We start from the raw sequence: 16,221 nt of genomic DNA on the forward strand, positions 1-16,221 counted from the left end.
GTGAGACTGTCCTGGAAACATGGGCCAAAGTTCATCTTCTTCTTTGTCTTCAGAGAAGACATGAGCTGACCCCAGGGCCCTCCAGATCTGCCCACCTTGATCCTGCCCCCACCCCATGTCCTGGGTGACCTTGTGTGCATCTTCTAGAATGAGATGCTTTGAGCATGCCAACCGTCTTTTCTCAGCTTGCACCAGGATTGTCTGCAGGTGTCTTGTACAGAAGTGGAGACTTTGAGGAGAGGTGATCTCTGTCTTCTTTGGCTGCCTTTCGGGCCTTCAGGGGAGGCTTACACTTTGCCTGAGAATGCAGCCACCTCCGGTGCCACCACCAGTTTGCCGGGTTTTTTGTCTGTTTTGTTTTTTAATCTTTGAAGGGGACTCTGAGGATATTTTAGTGGTGAGTGTCTGATGATGGAAGAACTGACTCATTGGAAAAGACCCTGATGCTGGGAAAGATTGATGGCAGGAGAAGAAGGGGACGACAGAGGATGAGATGGTTGGATGGCATCACCGACCCTATGGACATGGGTTTGAGTAACCTCCCGGAGTTGGTGATGGACAGGAAAGCCTGGTGTGCTGCAGTCCATGGGGTCACAAAGAGTTGGACATGACTGAATGACTGAACTGTCTGATGATCTTCCAGTTTCCATTTGATTTGTGAGAAGTACTGGTTATTACTGTGGGCTTGCCTGGTAGTTCAATGGTAAAAGAATCTGCCTGCAATGCAGGAGACACAGGAGACTTGGGTTTGATCCCTGGGTCAGGGAGAGCCCGTGCATCCACTCCAGTATTTTTGCCTGGAGAATCCCATGGACGGAGGAGCCTGGTAGGCTATAGTCCATGGGGTCAGAAAGAGTCAGACAAGACTGAAGGGATTGAGCACACTGCACACACAGTGGTTGTTACTGTAAGGTCTTTGCAACATGTGAAGTCGTTAAAAACAAACACTAGTTTTCAACCGTCCCCGTAAAAATTGAGATGAGAATCATCAGTTGATGCTGAAACTAGGAAGTGAAAGTATCATGAGAAAGAGGGTGTTTACATAGTCTCAAAGGATCTTCTCATAGATGTTGATTAATTACAGCAAAAAGAAAATGGTGATATGGTGGTGGAGATACCTGACAGATATCAGCTTCGCCAGGAGATGAAAGTTATCAATAGCAACATCAGTAATGGAACAAATTGACATCTGTGCGTTCTGATATGAGGCTCTGAAAAGGACATACCACTGCATCTGTATGTTCCTGCCCCAGACATATAATCTGAATCCAGTCATGAGAAAGTGTCACATAAACCCAAATGTATAGAATCTACAAAGTAGTCAGTACTCTTCAACGGTGTCAAGATCATATAAGTACACACACACATGCACACACACATGTTAGAGGTAGTGATAAAGCAAACATAATGCAATATTAACATTGACAGGATTTGGATGCAGGTCATGTGGAATTCTTCGTCTCATTCATTTAATTTTGGCTGCGCTGGGTCTTCACTGCTGCACTTGGGCTTTCTTCAGTTGCGACGAGCAGGGGCTACTCTCCAGTTGCGGTGCACAGGCGTCTCCTTACGGCGGCTCCTGTTGCAGAGCAAGGGCTTCAGGCACGTGGGCTTCAGTGGTTGCGGTGCACGGGCTTAGTTGCCCTGAGGCATGTGGAATCTTCCCAGACTAGGGATCAAACATGTGTCCCCCGCATTGGCAGGTGGATTCTCAACGACTGGCCCATTAGGGAGGTCCCACCCATTCTACCTCTTGGTAATCGTTTGACCTTTTCTAACACAAATGGACATAACTATTCCTGTGACCCATCAATTTGACACCTAGGTGCATTCTCAACAGAAATGCGTGTGGCTGGGTGTGAGGGTATGTGGCTGTGTGTGTACAAAATGCAAGTGTAACAGTGTTCATGGAAGCATTATTCATAGTGGTCACAACCCGAAAACAATGAATATGTCCGTCTGGAGTAGAAGAGTTGAGGCTGTATTCACACAATGAAACACTGCAGACCAATGAAAACATGGCACTGAACAAAACAAGCCTGACACAAAAGAATCCACACTGTGTGATCCATTTGCACATTATTCAAAAAACGGGCAGACAGATCTGTGGTGTTGAGCAGAGGATGGCGTCCTGACTGGGAGGGAGTGTGAGGAGGACTCTGGGATGCTGGCATATGCTACTTTTTGCACTTGCGTCGTGGTTACCCTGGCGTGCCTGGTGGCTCACTGGTAAAGAATCCGCCTGCCAATGCAGGAGACATAGGTTTGATCCCTGGGTCGGCAAGATCCCCTGGAGAAAGAATTCCCTGGTATTCTTGCCTGGGAAATGCCATGGACACAGGAGCCTGGTGGGCTGTAGTCCATAGGGTCTTGAAAGAGTCGGACATGACTTAAGCAACTAAACAACAGCGACCACATGGTTACCTGGATGTGTTTACTTGGGGAAAGTCCATCAAGCTGTATTCCCACTGTGGTTCCCTTGTCTGCGTGTATATTGTCCGTTCAAGTTGATTCATTTGATTTGTGCCTAGTGTGTACACAGTATGATATGCAGTGTTTGATATATTGCATATCACAAAGGACTGAACTGTGCCCGTCTCCCCGCCAAAAGCTTGCATTGAAGCCTTCACCCCCAATGTGGTGTTATTTGGAAATGGGGCCTTTGGGAGGAAACTAAGGTTAGATTAGGTCATGAGGGTGGGACCCCATGCTGCAATTAGTGACCTTAGCAAAGGAAGAGACCAGAGCCCACACTTAGGTTTACTTTCTCTCCCACTCCCTGTCCCATGAGTCCATAAAAGAGAGGTCAAGAGAGATGGCAGTCCCGCCACAAAGCTCAAGAAAAGCCCTCGGAATGCAACCTGCCTTGCCAGCACCTGAATCTGCCACTTCCATCCTCCAGAGCCGTGAGAAATAAATCTGTGGTTTAAGCAACCCCCCAGCCTATGGTATTTTGTTAAGGCCGCCCAAGCTGACACATAAATGTACAATAACATCGACCACCTAGGTTTTTTCTTTTGCTTTTGGCTGCACTGCGTCTTTGTTGTGGTGTGTGGCTTCTCTTGTTGCACGCAGGCTCAGCGACTGTGGCACTCAGTCTCTAGTTGTGATGTGTGGACTCTCTCATTGCAACCTGTGGGCTTAGTTGCCCTGAGGCATGTGGGAATCTTAGCTCCCTGAACAGGGATCGAACCCACGTCCCGTGCATTGGAAGGGAGATTCTCAACCACAGGACCACCAGGGAAGTCCACCTAGTTTTCTGAGCTTCCTTCTGGGCTTGGCCCTGGGCTGGGCACTGGAGTATGGAGATAAGATTTCCTCTGTGCACTCAGGTGATGCAGGAAGAGCAAGGACCCCCCCCCCCACCTCACCCCACCTCAGTGTGGGGATGAAAGTGCCGTTTCCTCACTCATCAGGATGGCGCACCCCTTGGCATCCGCATCATCTTCCCATGCAGAGCCCTGAACTGCTGAGCTGTCAGGGACCAGAGTGAGCTGCTTGTCATGATCTTGAAAGTGGAATGGCAAAAGCCAGTGACTCTGGACTGGAACAAAGGCTGTGCTGTGTCGCCTAAACTTAGTGAGCTCTGCATTGTTAGGAAGACACAGACAGCACTTGTGCTCAGAAAAGTAACCGATTTGGAAGGGAGAACATAGCCTCCCCCTCCCACCCCCTCACCCCCCAGCCCCTCATTGCACACAGCTTTTTAAGTGGAATTGGTCTCCTTGTATCAGCAGTTTCTGATTCTTTTTATATTTTATCTTATCATCTCCATGGACTTCTGAGCACCAAAGCATTTGCTTGGTTTGGGGCAGTTTTCTTGTCGTTAGATATTATAATGCAGTAACTCTGGAAATAAGAGTCGGCTGTTGCCGTTGGCTGTGAGTGGTAGTGTTCATGTAATGACTTTTCAAAACTATTTTTGTAAGTGAAAGTTGCCCAGTCACGTCCGATTCTTTGCGACCCTATGGACTATACAGTCCATGGAATTCTCCAGGCAAGAATACTGGAGTGGTAACCTTTCCCTTCTCTAGGGGATTTTCCCAATCCAGGGACTGAACCCAGGTCTCCTGCACTGTAGGCAGATTCTTTACCATCTGAGTCACCAGTGAAGCCCAAAAGACAATTATTTTGTTGTATGTGGTCACCAAAGTCACTGTTCCTTTAGCTTTATGGCCAGCTGGCGATTTTATAGATTTCCTGAAATGCCTAGAGCCCAAACAATGACGCAACTCTGCTCTGCAGATTGGTTCTGAGTTGGAGTCTCCCTTCAACACATAGCCAGGCCTTTGGTAACTCTGCCTCACCCTTCACTCCCTGATTATGTGGAACCTAATGAGCAGTCTCAGTGGTCTTCCCTGGGTCGGGAAGATCTCCTGAAGGAAATGGCAACCCACTCCAGTATTCTTGCCAGGAAAATCCCACGGTTAGAGGAGCCTAGTGGGCTATAGTCCATGGGGCTGCAAAAGAGTTGGACACAATTCTTTTGTTGTTGTTGACCAAACAACAATAACAACAATGAACAGAGATGAAAGCTTATGGGTTTCTCAAGTCTTTCATTGGCATGTCTTAGTCCTGGGTGTGCATGTGGCTTTCTAGACACTCTGCTTTACATGGGGACTATTTTATTTATTTTGGAAATTTGGAATATTTTTCTGTTTGGAATTTTCTCATTTTCTCTCTCTTGCTCTCTCTCTCTCTTTTTTTTTTTTTGTTAACTTATATCTTAGTTGTTAATCCGTTTTTTTTTTTTTTGGCCATATGACACTGGCATGTGGGATGTTAGTTCCAACACTGGAGATCGAATCCATGCCCCCTGTGTTGGAAGTGAGGCATCTTAACCACTGGACCACCCAGGAAGTCCCATGGGAGCTTTTAAAACTTCTTTCTCTCTCCGTCATCTCCTACCCAGCCCTTCATTTTCCGGCCGCTCGGTCTCTCTGGCTGCTTGTACCGCCTGTCGGTTCCCTGCCCCGGTGGCTGAGACTGGTAGATTTATCTTTTCATGACTTCAACAGATGCTACCCAGGACACTCCAGCCCTAAGACAGTTCCAGTGGGGGAGTGGGTGTGCGACAAAAGCAAGACCCTGGGTTGATTCTTTGGGGAGCTGCAAAACAGGTCAAAACACACAACCACCGTTCTTCAAGAACAAAGTTTGTGTTGCCTCGCTGGCACCAGCAAGCCACACCACTAATGCTGCCCCCACCACTGCCCCTGAGCTGGGAGCTGGGGGTGTTGGGAAGGTCAGATCAAAAGGCAGATCACAGACTTACTGACATCTAGCAGATCCTGCTTCTTTAAACACTCCCCTCATCATTGTTAGTTTTTTATTAGATTTCAAGAGTTCCGTTAAGTGTTGGTCCTGATGGGTTTCCCAGCTTAATTATTGCATTTGTGGAGGGACAGATCTCCAGGGTTCCTGACTGCCCGATTTGAACATCTCGCAGTGATTTTTGTATTGTTCGATTACTCTAGAAAGAATACTCCAGTTAGACAGTGCTAACAGTCATGCATGTCTTCATAGCCATGCCAGCATTTGTTGTTACAAATTTTTAAGTTTTTGATTGTTTTCTTATTATTGAATAATACTTCATAGTCATATTGATTTGGGTTTCTTTTATTATTGTTGAGTTTGAACCCTTGCTGAGTGAGTGAGTGAGCTTTTTTTGTAAACTGTCATTTCCTTTGATCATTAGTCATTCAGACATTAGCCTTTCATCTGTGTTTCAGGTTGTCTGAGTCCAGGCCTGCCGTGATGAGAGATGTCTGTGTATGTGGCTAGGTCCACCTTAGCTGAGGACAGGCAGCTGCTAACACAGGAGGAGGCTTATTGGAGCCCGGGGGTCTCTTGAAATCATTCGTTCATTCATCCAACAGAAATGCACCTAGCCTTCCATGTGCCAGGTCTGTGCTGATGCTAGGGAGATGGCAGGGACCAGACAGCCCTGTCCAGCCCCCTCTTAACAAACAGCCTCACAGGGGTGACACCAAGCAAGCAAAATGCACAGGATGTCGTTTCATGGGTTTTTTTTTGGCCATTTTGCGTGGCGTATGGGATCTTAGTTGCCTGACCAGGGATCAAGCCCACGCCCCCTGCATCGGAAACACAGAGTCTTAACCACTGGCGCCATCAGGAAAGTCCCAGTATATCGTTTTAGAATATGGCCTTTCCTCAGGGCTGTGCTGATTTTCATTTCATACAGGTTTTAAAAATGTTGATGTCTGTACACTTGGCATCGTGTCCTTGAAATGAGAGGTCGGGTGGAGCTTCCTTGACCTGAGCAACTTGATGTTCGTGGAGCACGTGCCGGGTCCCTGGCGTGGAGCTGGAGGAGGGCAGTTCCTTCCCGGGCACCCGGGGGCCCAGGGCCTTCCTCTCAAGCGCTCAGCCCTTTTGAAGGCTAGCCTCACCTGACAGGTGGTTCCTTCCAGGATAAAACTCCCAGTGGCTTGCCGATGGCCGGGCCCGAGAAGGCGGTGCTAGACCTTCCTTGGAGAGAAGGTAGGTATCTCTCACCTGTGCAGGTGGAGCCCTTCTGAGGTTTGGGGCCACGAGGGAGTGGGAAACCCAGTTGATAGTCTCCCCTTCCTTGCTGCCCGCTCCTCGGTGGAGTGGCCCGGGGGCTGGGAAGGTGGTGGGCCACTGGGGACACCGCAGCTCTCTGTCCCATCCACAGACGTCCAGGCCACCGCCGCCGGGCCCATCCTCCTGCCCAGCCTGAAGGGCAGCTGCTTTGACCATCCCCTGTACCAGGGGCTTCCGCACCCCACCCAGCGCCTCTGCAGTCCCACCTCTGCTCCAGCCCCCAAGTCGTCAAAAAAGCCCAAGATGCAGGCCGCCGGGAACACGTTCCCCAATGACTGGAGCCCGCCGCCTGTGGAGTTCCTGAACCTGAGGGTCCCAAAGGCCAACGCGGGAGACCTAGCCCCAAGGCCTCGGGGCCTGAGGAGGCTGGCTCACCAGCACCCCGAGGTGTTAGAGCAGGAACCCCAGGACCTGGATCGACTAGGAGGCCTGGCCTCACTGGAGGAGCCATTCTGGACCATGGCAGGGACCAGCCCAGAGACTGCAACTCCTGGGATGGGTGCCCACACCTCGGTAAGCCAGGGGCCTCCCCTCCTTGCCACCCCTCTCTGGCCGCTTCTCCAGAGTCATCGCCAGGCCATCCCCTCGTGGCCACTCCTCTTCAGCCACACCCCAACTACCCTCCTTCGGGCCCCTCCCCTTGACCACAGCTTGTTCTCCACACCCTCTGACCTCTCCCCAGCCCCTGGGCCCTCGTGACTGGGAGCTTGGGCCCCCAAGGCTGGGCTGTCTCCCCTTTTATTTCTGCCCCGAACTCCTAACAGAAATGCTTGGTGCGGGGCCCCTCAAGGCTTTCGCAGCCAAGGTTGAGGTCATGGATCTGGGCTAGGTCAGGCACAAAGCCTCAGGCTAACTGTGGTCCAGCGACTTGGGAATTCCAAAGTGGAAACTTCAGTGATGAACTTCAAACTGAGAAAAAAACGTGGTTGCTGGGAAGACTTTGGGGATGTTTGAGCGCCAGTAGATCCAGGAAATGTATTCTAAGAATAGGACCTATTTATTCGTAATAGCCCAAGATTGCCAATAACCAAAATGCCTATCACTAGGGAACTAGTAAATTACGTCATTATCATACTTCAGAATACCATGGAAGTGGTGTCTTTTTTTTTTAATTATCTCTTTAGTATTGCTATGGAATGACCCTGAAGACATACTGTTAATTGAAAATCAGAGCTCAGTACAGAATAGCATTTGTGTTGAAGGAGCGTCTGATGCATTCCTGATTGCTTCTCCTTGTGAACAGGGTCTCTAGCAGGGGACACCTGAGGTCACCTGTGGGGAGGGCCCCGGGGGCCAGGGGTGCAGGTGAGGCGAAGTCCTCGTGCTGTGCGCCCTTATGCTTTCCGACGGTTTTAATCGAGCGAATGTACTGCCTTTTCAGAGAAGTAAGCTAAATAGAGGGCTTAACATTGATCAGTCTTTTTTTCTCCCTCTGTCTTTGTCTTTGACGCCCATTCCCGTATGGTTTCGCCAGCTCGCCTCTGGGAGCTCAGGGTGCTATGTCAACAGCTTGGATTACTTACTGCGGGAGAAGAGGTGAGCGGGGAGGGTCTTCATTTCTTTGAGGTTAGCGGTAATATTACACCATTCGTACTCGGACTCAGAGCAAATTCCTCCCAGGATAAAGCAGCCTACTCCCCTCCCTGCCTCAGCGTGCCTCGCAAGTGAGTGCCCTGTGTGCCCTGGTGAATAACCAGCGCTTCGAATGGTAGGGGGTCAGAGGACAGCTTCTCCGAGGCAGAGAGCGCCAGACCGGACTGCGTACAGAGACCTCGCTGCTGGTCCTCTCTTCACCTGAGCACCGTTCTGCCCGATTCATGCCAGTCTGGGGCTCATTCAGCTCCCATGCAAGGGTTCAAGGGAAGTGGGGGGAATAGACGGCCTTGACGCCGAGATGTGCAGCCCGACACTGGCTCTGACAGTGCCGGGGGTCAGGGGCATGCGTACGGAGCTGGCCTTTCCACTCACCCTGTCCCAGGCCAGCCCCTGAGCAGTTTTCCTGTAGTACTTGGTCTAGTTCAGCCGCCCTCCCTCTGGCATTACAGTGAGCCTGTCTCACGTAGAAGTAGGTTTCTTTTTTCCTTTCTTTTAAAAAAGGTTTGTTTAGTTGTGGCTGTGCTGGGTCTTCACTGCTGCTCACGGGCTTTCTCTAGTTGAGGTGAGCAGGGGCTCCTCTCGCGTTTTGGTGAGCCAGCCTCTCACTGCAGTGGCCTCTCTTGTTGCAGAGCACGGGCCCCAGGGCACTCGGGCTTCAGGAGCTGGGGCTCCCGGGCTCCGGAGCGCAGGCTCAGTAGTTGTGTCACATGGGCTTAGTTGTCCTGCAGCATGTGGGGTCTTCCTGGGCCAGGGATCGAACCCATGTGCCCGGCATTGGCAGGTGGATTCTTTATCACCGAGCCGCCAGGGAAGCCTGAAGTTGATTTCTTAAAACGAAAGTCACATGGGATCAGAACCGGAATCCCTTAGGAAGGCACAGAGGGTGGTGGAAACCAGTACAAGTGCTCTTTCTCCCCTGGGAAGCAGGTGACGTGGTCGGCTTGCACTGAGGTCCTGTCTGCAGTGAAGACACTAGAATCCCACTCCTCCATTGTCCGTGAGGACTGGGGTGGCCAGGGCACAGATGGCCTTCACCCTGGACCTGCGCTTTGTCTGACGGGAGTGCATTGTCCACAGGCTTATTGTCTGTGTCCTCTTCCCACCTCTCACGTTGTTTTTGCTCAGTGCCTGCACACTGCCTTTGTGGAAGGTACACGTAGAAACAGGCAGTGCTATTGTCGGATGCTCGGGTTCTTATCAGAATAACCTCTCACTGGCCTCTGTTTTTCCCAGCCCCATGTTCTTGCCCCGCTGGAGAGGGTTAAACACATGTGTGGCATGCATTATCCTATTTTCCCCTGGAAACTGAACGCAGTGATTCTAGTATTTCACAGCCCAGGTGGCGCTGGTGGTAAAGAATCTACCGGTCAATGCAGGAGACGCAAGAGACGCAGGTTCAATCCCTGGGTTGGGAAGATCTCCTGGAATGGGAAATGGCAACCCACCCCAGTATTCTTGCCTGGAGCATCCCATGGACAGAGGGGACCTCCAGGAGTCGGGACACAGCTGAGTGACTGAGCACACACACAGAGGGGGCCGGGAAAGGGGCATCTAACTCAGCCTGAAGGTTAGGACAGGATCTTCAGGGGGATCCTTGTCCTTGGACCGTGCAGGATTAGATTTGGGAGGGCAATGGGAGCGACCACAGGTTTAAAGGCATGTAGGACAGACGATGCTGGGACTGGAATACTGTGTCAGAGTGTGGGGGCAGGCCAGAGCAGGAGCTGCAACCAAGATGTGAACTGGGGCCTTGTGAACACAAGGTCAAGTCACGGATGGATTTCAAGAAGGTCAGGATGTATTTTCCCATGTATTTAAGAGAGACTGCCCAGGCGGCACTGTGGAGAATGGACAGGAAGTGTGAGAGGGAGGAAGAGAGTGGTGGTAAGCTGACTCCCGTGGGACCTGTCGCCTTGGGTGGCTGGGGCCTGTGCTGGGACGAGGAATTCAGAATTGGGCACCTGAGGTCCAAGGGCTGTCCACCTTCGGCTAGAAATCATCCAGCTAGCCCAGTCCAAGACGGCGGCTGGGCAGGAGACAAAACCTTTGAGAACCGAGGACCTGTGGGCAAAGCCAGGGTGAGCCCACAGCGGGCAGGGCGATGGCTGGAGGGGTAGGGCGCCCAGGGCTCCCTCAGCAGCCGGAGGGAATGAGAATGCAGAAGGTCGAAGCTGGGACTGATGTCCCTCGGGGTTTGTGTGTGGTCAGGGCAGAAGGTGAGGGAGCTGATTTCTGCAAAATAATGGTCGGCTCACAGGGCCTGCAGTGGGGTTGGTTGAAAGGGGAGGTGAGGCACTCAGGGCTACGGGAAGAAACAGACTGAGGGGCAAGCACATGTAGGAGGGAAGGAGCAGGCCCTGGGGGGCTGTCACCTGGGGCTAGAGAGGCAGGCCCAGGGGAGCTGTGGGCACAGGGGCTGCTCCTGGTCAGGGAAGCTGGGCCCAGGAGGAGCAGAAGGGCAAGGCCCAGGCCCCAGTGTGGTGGTGTTCAGTTGCTCAGTCGTGTCCGACTCTTTGTGACCCAATGGACCACTCCACGCCAGGCTTCCCTGTCCATCACCAACTCCTAGAGTTTACCCAAACTCATGTCCATTGAGTCAATGATGCCATCCACCCATCTCATCCTCTGCTGCCCCCTTCTCCTCCTGCCCTCAATCTTTGCCAGCATCAGGGTCTTTTCCAATGAGGCAGCTCTTCACACTGAAGTTGTGTGGTGTAAGTTGCCGTCCTTCAGGCCCTCTCCCCTACCCCCACCCCCGTCGCTGGAATCTGAGTTTGAGAGCTTCTGTGCAGGGACAGGGCCCTGGGCTCCCTGGTCCCTTGCCCAGGCCTGGCCGTGCACCAGGAGGCCCTTGGGGCCCTGTGACGGAGCGGGATGAACAGGCCCTGGGCCGACCCTGGTTGACACCTCTCACCTCCTTGCAGGGAGCAGGAGCAAGAGAAGCTACTTCTTCTGGACTGTGCTGATCTCAGAGCCTGGGGTCTTAATGAAGACGAAGTGCTGCTCACACCTGAGCACAGGTAGGGGGGTGGGGACAGGTGGGGGGAGCGGGCAGCCTCAGGAGGGAGGTTCTGCCCACTCAGGGCCCAGTCCACACACCTGCCTCTCCAGACAGAGGGTTTCAGTGCTGACCTGTCCTTTGTTTTGGACAGCTTCTTTCTTTTTTAATTTTTATCTATTTGGCTGTGCTGAGTCTTACTTGCGACCTGCGGGATCTTTGATTTTTGTTGCGTCGTGCGACCCACTCCAGTCTGCTTGCCTGGGAAATTCTATGGACAGAGGAGGTCATGAAAGAGTTGGACACGACTGAGCGCAGCTGAGCACACACACAGGCACGTGGGATCTTTAGTTGTGACACGTGGGATCGAGTTCCCTGACCAGGGATTGAACCTGGGCCCCCCTTCACTGGGAGCACGGAGCTTTAGTCACTGGACCGCCAGGGAAGTCCTTGGACCATTTCACCCAGCGGTTTGTGTGCTGTTGATGGGTTCTCAAGCTGCCTCCTCCTCGTAACCCCACATCTGTTCATTAATTCGAGAAATATTTATTCTCTCATTGTGTGTCAGGGTCTAGTGTGGGCCTTTGAGGACACACAGGTATAAAACATGGCCTGTTCTTCCCTGACTGTCTGCCCAAACTCGGACGAGATCTCAAGCCACAGTCTAAAAGAACACTGCTTTTGAATGAGAGAGTACAGTCACGTGACACCTTTGTCCTCCCCTGTGTGGGGAAGGGAAGTGGCTTCTCTCAGAGGTATCATCTGGGCTGGAATCTCCTGGCCTATTGGCTGGAACCAGGGTGGGATTCCTCTATACCATGGAGATGCCCGAGGACCACAGTTGAATCCATCTTCAGGACACCCAGTCTTCCATTCTTCCGTTTGTCTGTCCATCTTTCCGTTTGTTCGTCTATCCAACAAGCATCTGTTATGTGCCAACTTTGTATCTGGCTCTGTGGAGATAGTGAAGGACAGGGAAGCCTGGCATGCTGCAGTCCATGGGGTCACAAAGAGTCAGACACGACTTAGCGATTGAACAACAAGCTGCAGACACTCTGGGGTACGACAGGAACAGAACCAGACCGAGGTCTTAGCCCGCGTGCTGCTCCAGGTCAGGGCCGGAAACCAGCAGTGTGCTGGTGAGTACAGGAAGCTGGGGACCGGTGCTGCTGGGAAAGGAGACAGTGGGCGTCAGCGGTGTCGGGGGTGCTGTGAGAGCTGGATGATGGGTCAGGGACTCCGAGAGCAGATAAGTTTTCAGCAGAGTCCCGGAGATGGTGAGGGGTGGCCCTGGGAGGGCCTTGCCATGGGAGCAGTGAGGAGGGGGCGGAGGTGGGGAGTGGAGGTTGGGGGGCTGCGTGAAACTGGTTGCCACTCATCTGAGCTGGGTCTGCTGCTGCTGCGTCCAGGGTAGACTGGTGGGGGTACAGGGGGCCATGGTAGTAATCCAAGAGAGTGAGGACGGGTGAGGAGGAGGAGGCACGTTCTGGGTAGACTTTCAGGCTAGAACTGACAGGGTTTGCGACGAGCTAGATGGAGGCCATGGGACAAAGAGAGGAATCAGAGTGGACCCCCTGAATTGAGGCCTGAGCAGATGGATTGTCGGGGTTGACTCTAATTGGGGAGGGCTGAGTGACGCAGGCTGGGGGTGGTGGCAGGCACGGGAACAAGTGTTCACTTGTGGGACCCCTGGGGCGAGACCAAGACAAGGACCTCCTTGTCTGGAGAGGCCAGCTTGGGAATCACCATGTGTAGGTGACATTTAAAACCGCAAAACCAGATGAGATCACCAGGGAAGGCGGTGTCGAGAGAACGGCCGAGGGTGCAGCCTGAAGGTCATGGTGACCTTGACAGGAGCCGCCCCAGTGGATGACCAGGGGCGAGCCTGCCTGGAGTAGGTTCAGAGACGGAGACTGGGCGACAGCTGAGGGGGAAAGTGGAGCCAGGACAGATCCTTCTGTCTGTCTGCCTGCCTGCCTGCCTTCCTTTCCCTTCTTCCTTCCCGCCCTCCCTCCCCTCCCTCCCTCAGGAACCGCGTGCCCCCACGTGACCCAGGGGCAGGCTGGTTCACACACCCTGGACTGTCTGCCTGTCCAGGCTTCGCTTTCTCTGTGTGTCCGGGTGACTTCATTCAGGCCTGAGCTGGGCGGTCTGGTTGGAATGCCCACACTGAGTCAGCATCCTGTGTCCACCCACACACACAGACTCCCCGGGGCCCCCTCTCACGACCCCGTATGGTCCCCCTCAGATCGGGGCTCAGCAGGTTGTCTGTAAAGCGTGTGAGCTGTAAAGAGTTCCTTCCGGCTCCGAGGGCCTTTGCAGCCTGCTTGGCTGTGCTGCTTGGTAGCAACGGCGAGCTTGCTTGTGTGGCAGCGAAAGCCTCATTTATTGAAATGGGCAGGAGGAGGCCACTGCTGCTGACCCTTGGCCTGGATTAGGGACCTCTGCCTCCTAACTGGTGGCTTAGTGGTCCAGAATCCACCTCCAATGCAGGAGAGGCGGGTTCGATCCCTGGGTTGGGAAGATTCCCTGGAGGAGGAAATGGCAACCCACGCCAGTATTCTTGCCTAGAGAATCCATGAACAGAGGAGCCTGGCGGGCTGCAGTCCACGGAGTCACAGAGAGTCAGACTAAAGAACTAAGCTGCAGCTGCCTTGTAGCTGGTCCCTGTCTCCACACGCTGCCCAGAGGCAGGGAAAGGGTGCCTGACGGGCACACGGTGACTCTGGCACATGGCATCAGCAGGTTTGGGCCAGAGGCTTTGCTGGCATCATGAGTAATGAAGCAGTTTTCTCTCTCTGTCAGGGCTCGGGATTCGCTTCCCAGGGTCCCCACTCACTGGACGGAGAGCCTTGGAAGTAGATGGTTTAAGACATCTCTGTAGCCTGGATAGCCTCTCTCGCTCTTTCCCTTCCTCCCGAGTGCATCCAGGATTTTGGAAGTTGTGGCCTGGATGCTTTTAAGATTCCCCACAGAAGGGAGTTAACCTGGGCAGCTGGTGCTCCAGGCTTTGGAATTGCTGATAGTCTTCTGGGCACGTGACCTTTTCAAGTAGTGCTCTGAGACAGCCTCTGCTGACAACAGCCACTTTGAGGTGGTGGTTTTGATGTGCAATCATCTTGATGGGTCAGTTCGGTTCTCTGCTTCAAAGAAAATTACTCACTGATGGACAAAGCCTGGCAGCCTCTTCCATCCCTGAGTGGGGCCAGGGCCGGGTGGGAGGGGCCATGCAGGAGTACAGGTCCAGAAGGGGTGAGGCCCAGGCCGGGGGGCTGGCCTCTATCTGGCGGACAGGTCGCCTGTGACCAGGAGTCACGTAACCCCCCACCCTTACCCGGCAGAGAAAGGCCCACAGTCATCCCGAGCCGATCAGCTGCTCCTGTTCCAAGGGTAGCCTGTGTCTTGAACAGACAACATCCTGCATTCTCTAGTCCTTAAAGTTAAAAGCCCTTTATGTGTGTGCCAGTGTCAGGGAGGGGAGGATATTTATACCACAGCATCATCCTTTATCCTCACTTCTGGGCTGCACAGGAAGTCCTCAATTAGAGTCATCTCAGAGCTCTTAATAATGCACATACATTGTATTTAATATCACAGAACTCCCTTTGAGCGATGGTTTGGGGTCATGGGCCAAGAGCTTTTTACAGATGAATCTGGTTCTTACAGACTTTTAATAATCTGTACTTTTTCTAAAATTATAAAAGCAGCCTAGGAAGCCGTTGTCGTTCTGTCACTTAGTCGTGTCCAACTCTTTGCGGACATAGGAAGCCGTAGAGACTCAAAAACTCAAACGGCTAATAAATTAACAGAACATTTGTTATGGTGGTTTGCTGAGGCTGTTTCCGAAGTCTGTGAGATCAGAATCCACCCGGTTTTCCGATGTCATTCCCATCTGTTGTGCCGTTTCATCCTTAGGATGACCTTCCTTACCTTGGGTCACTTGGCCAGAGAGTGACAGGTTTCCTCTGGCAGCTGGTGGGCCCCTAGCTCAGCTTGTCCACCTCCGGCGCTGGCTGCTGGGTCCCAGAGACTCACAGGAGCCCCTGGCCGTGTCCTCTCCATGTTTACTGTCTCAGGACCTAGCTGGCAATCTGGGTACCGGCCTTCCTCTGATGAGAAGAAGGGGTGCAGTGCCTGTGGCTTGCTTTATTTTGTTATTATTACTGTGGAGTGTATGTTATGTTAGTGCAGAATCAAGCCAAACACTGTTGTTTGAAGTAAACAGGAAATGTCTCCCCTTCCTTCCCCTCTCCCATCCTGTTCCCTTGGGATGACCCTGGACCATGGTTGGCTGTGTCAGATGTGTGCAGGCTGTTGTGTGTGTCTAAGAACATGTGTGCATGTCTGTTTACCTGCATCACACACACACACCCACTCTTGCTATTCTGTGGCTTGCTGTGTTCACCCACCGCGTTCTGTATAAGGGAGACCCTTCCATCCTGCACCGCGCTGCGACTGGCCTCATTCTGAGGAACACTCTGCACCTCTTCCCTTAGACACATCCCCGTAGAGCTGGAACGTGTCCCCCCTTCTTCTGCCTGTTCCTTCCCTATCCGTGGGACCTCGCTCTGGTTCACTAAATGACTCTCCGAGCAGGGCGGGCCTGGCCCTCGGCATTTCGCAGGCTCGCTGGGGAGTCCTCCTGCTCAGGAGGCCTTGAGGATGCTGCTCAGAGAAAGAGCCCTGGCCCCCTCATGGTGGTGCAGGGGCCCTCCCTGACCTGCCGCCCGCACCCGGGGCTTCTCTCCCACGCGTCTCCCAGTGCGGTGTGGCTGCTCTGGGGCTGGTCTACTCGCTGGAGGGCCTCGCTGTGATCGCGTTACACTGTCCTGGCCGAGCATGGGCAGCCCACGCCTTGTGCTTGAGCACCTGGCACCTGCAGGCGTGGCACGCAGTGGGCCTTGGCGCAGAGCCCACGAGTGGGCCAGGATTTGGGGCCAGGACTTTCGGCTCCTGCACCGAGGCCCTGAGAGAGGGGTTGGGGTCCAGCAGGGGGTTGGGGAGGAGAGAGCCCCTTTGTCTGCACATGGTGGGCTCTC

The sequence above is a fragment of the Dama dama genome, chromosome 11 (genome assembly GCF_033118175.1).
Source record: "Dama dama isolate Ldn47 chromosome 11, ASM3311817v1, whole genome shotgun sequence".
NCBI classification, from domain to species: domain Eukaryota; kingdom Metazoa; phylum Chordata; class Mammalia; order Artiodactyla; family Cervidae; genus Dama; species Dama dama.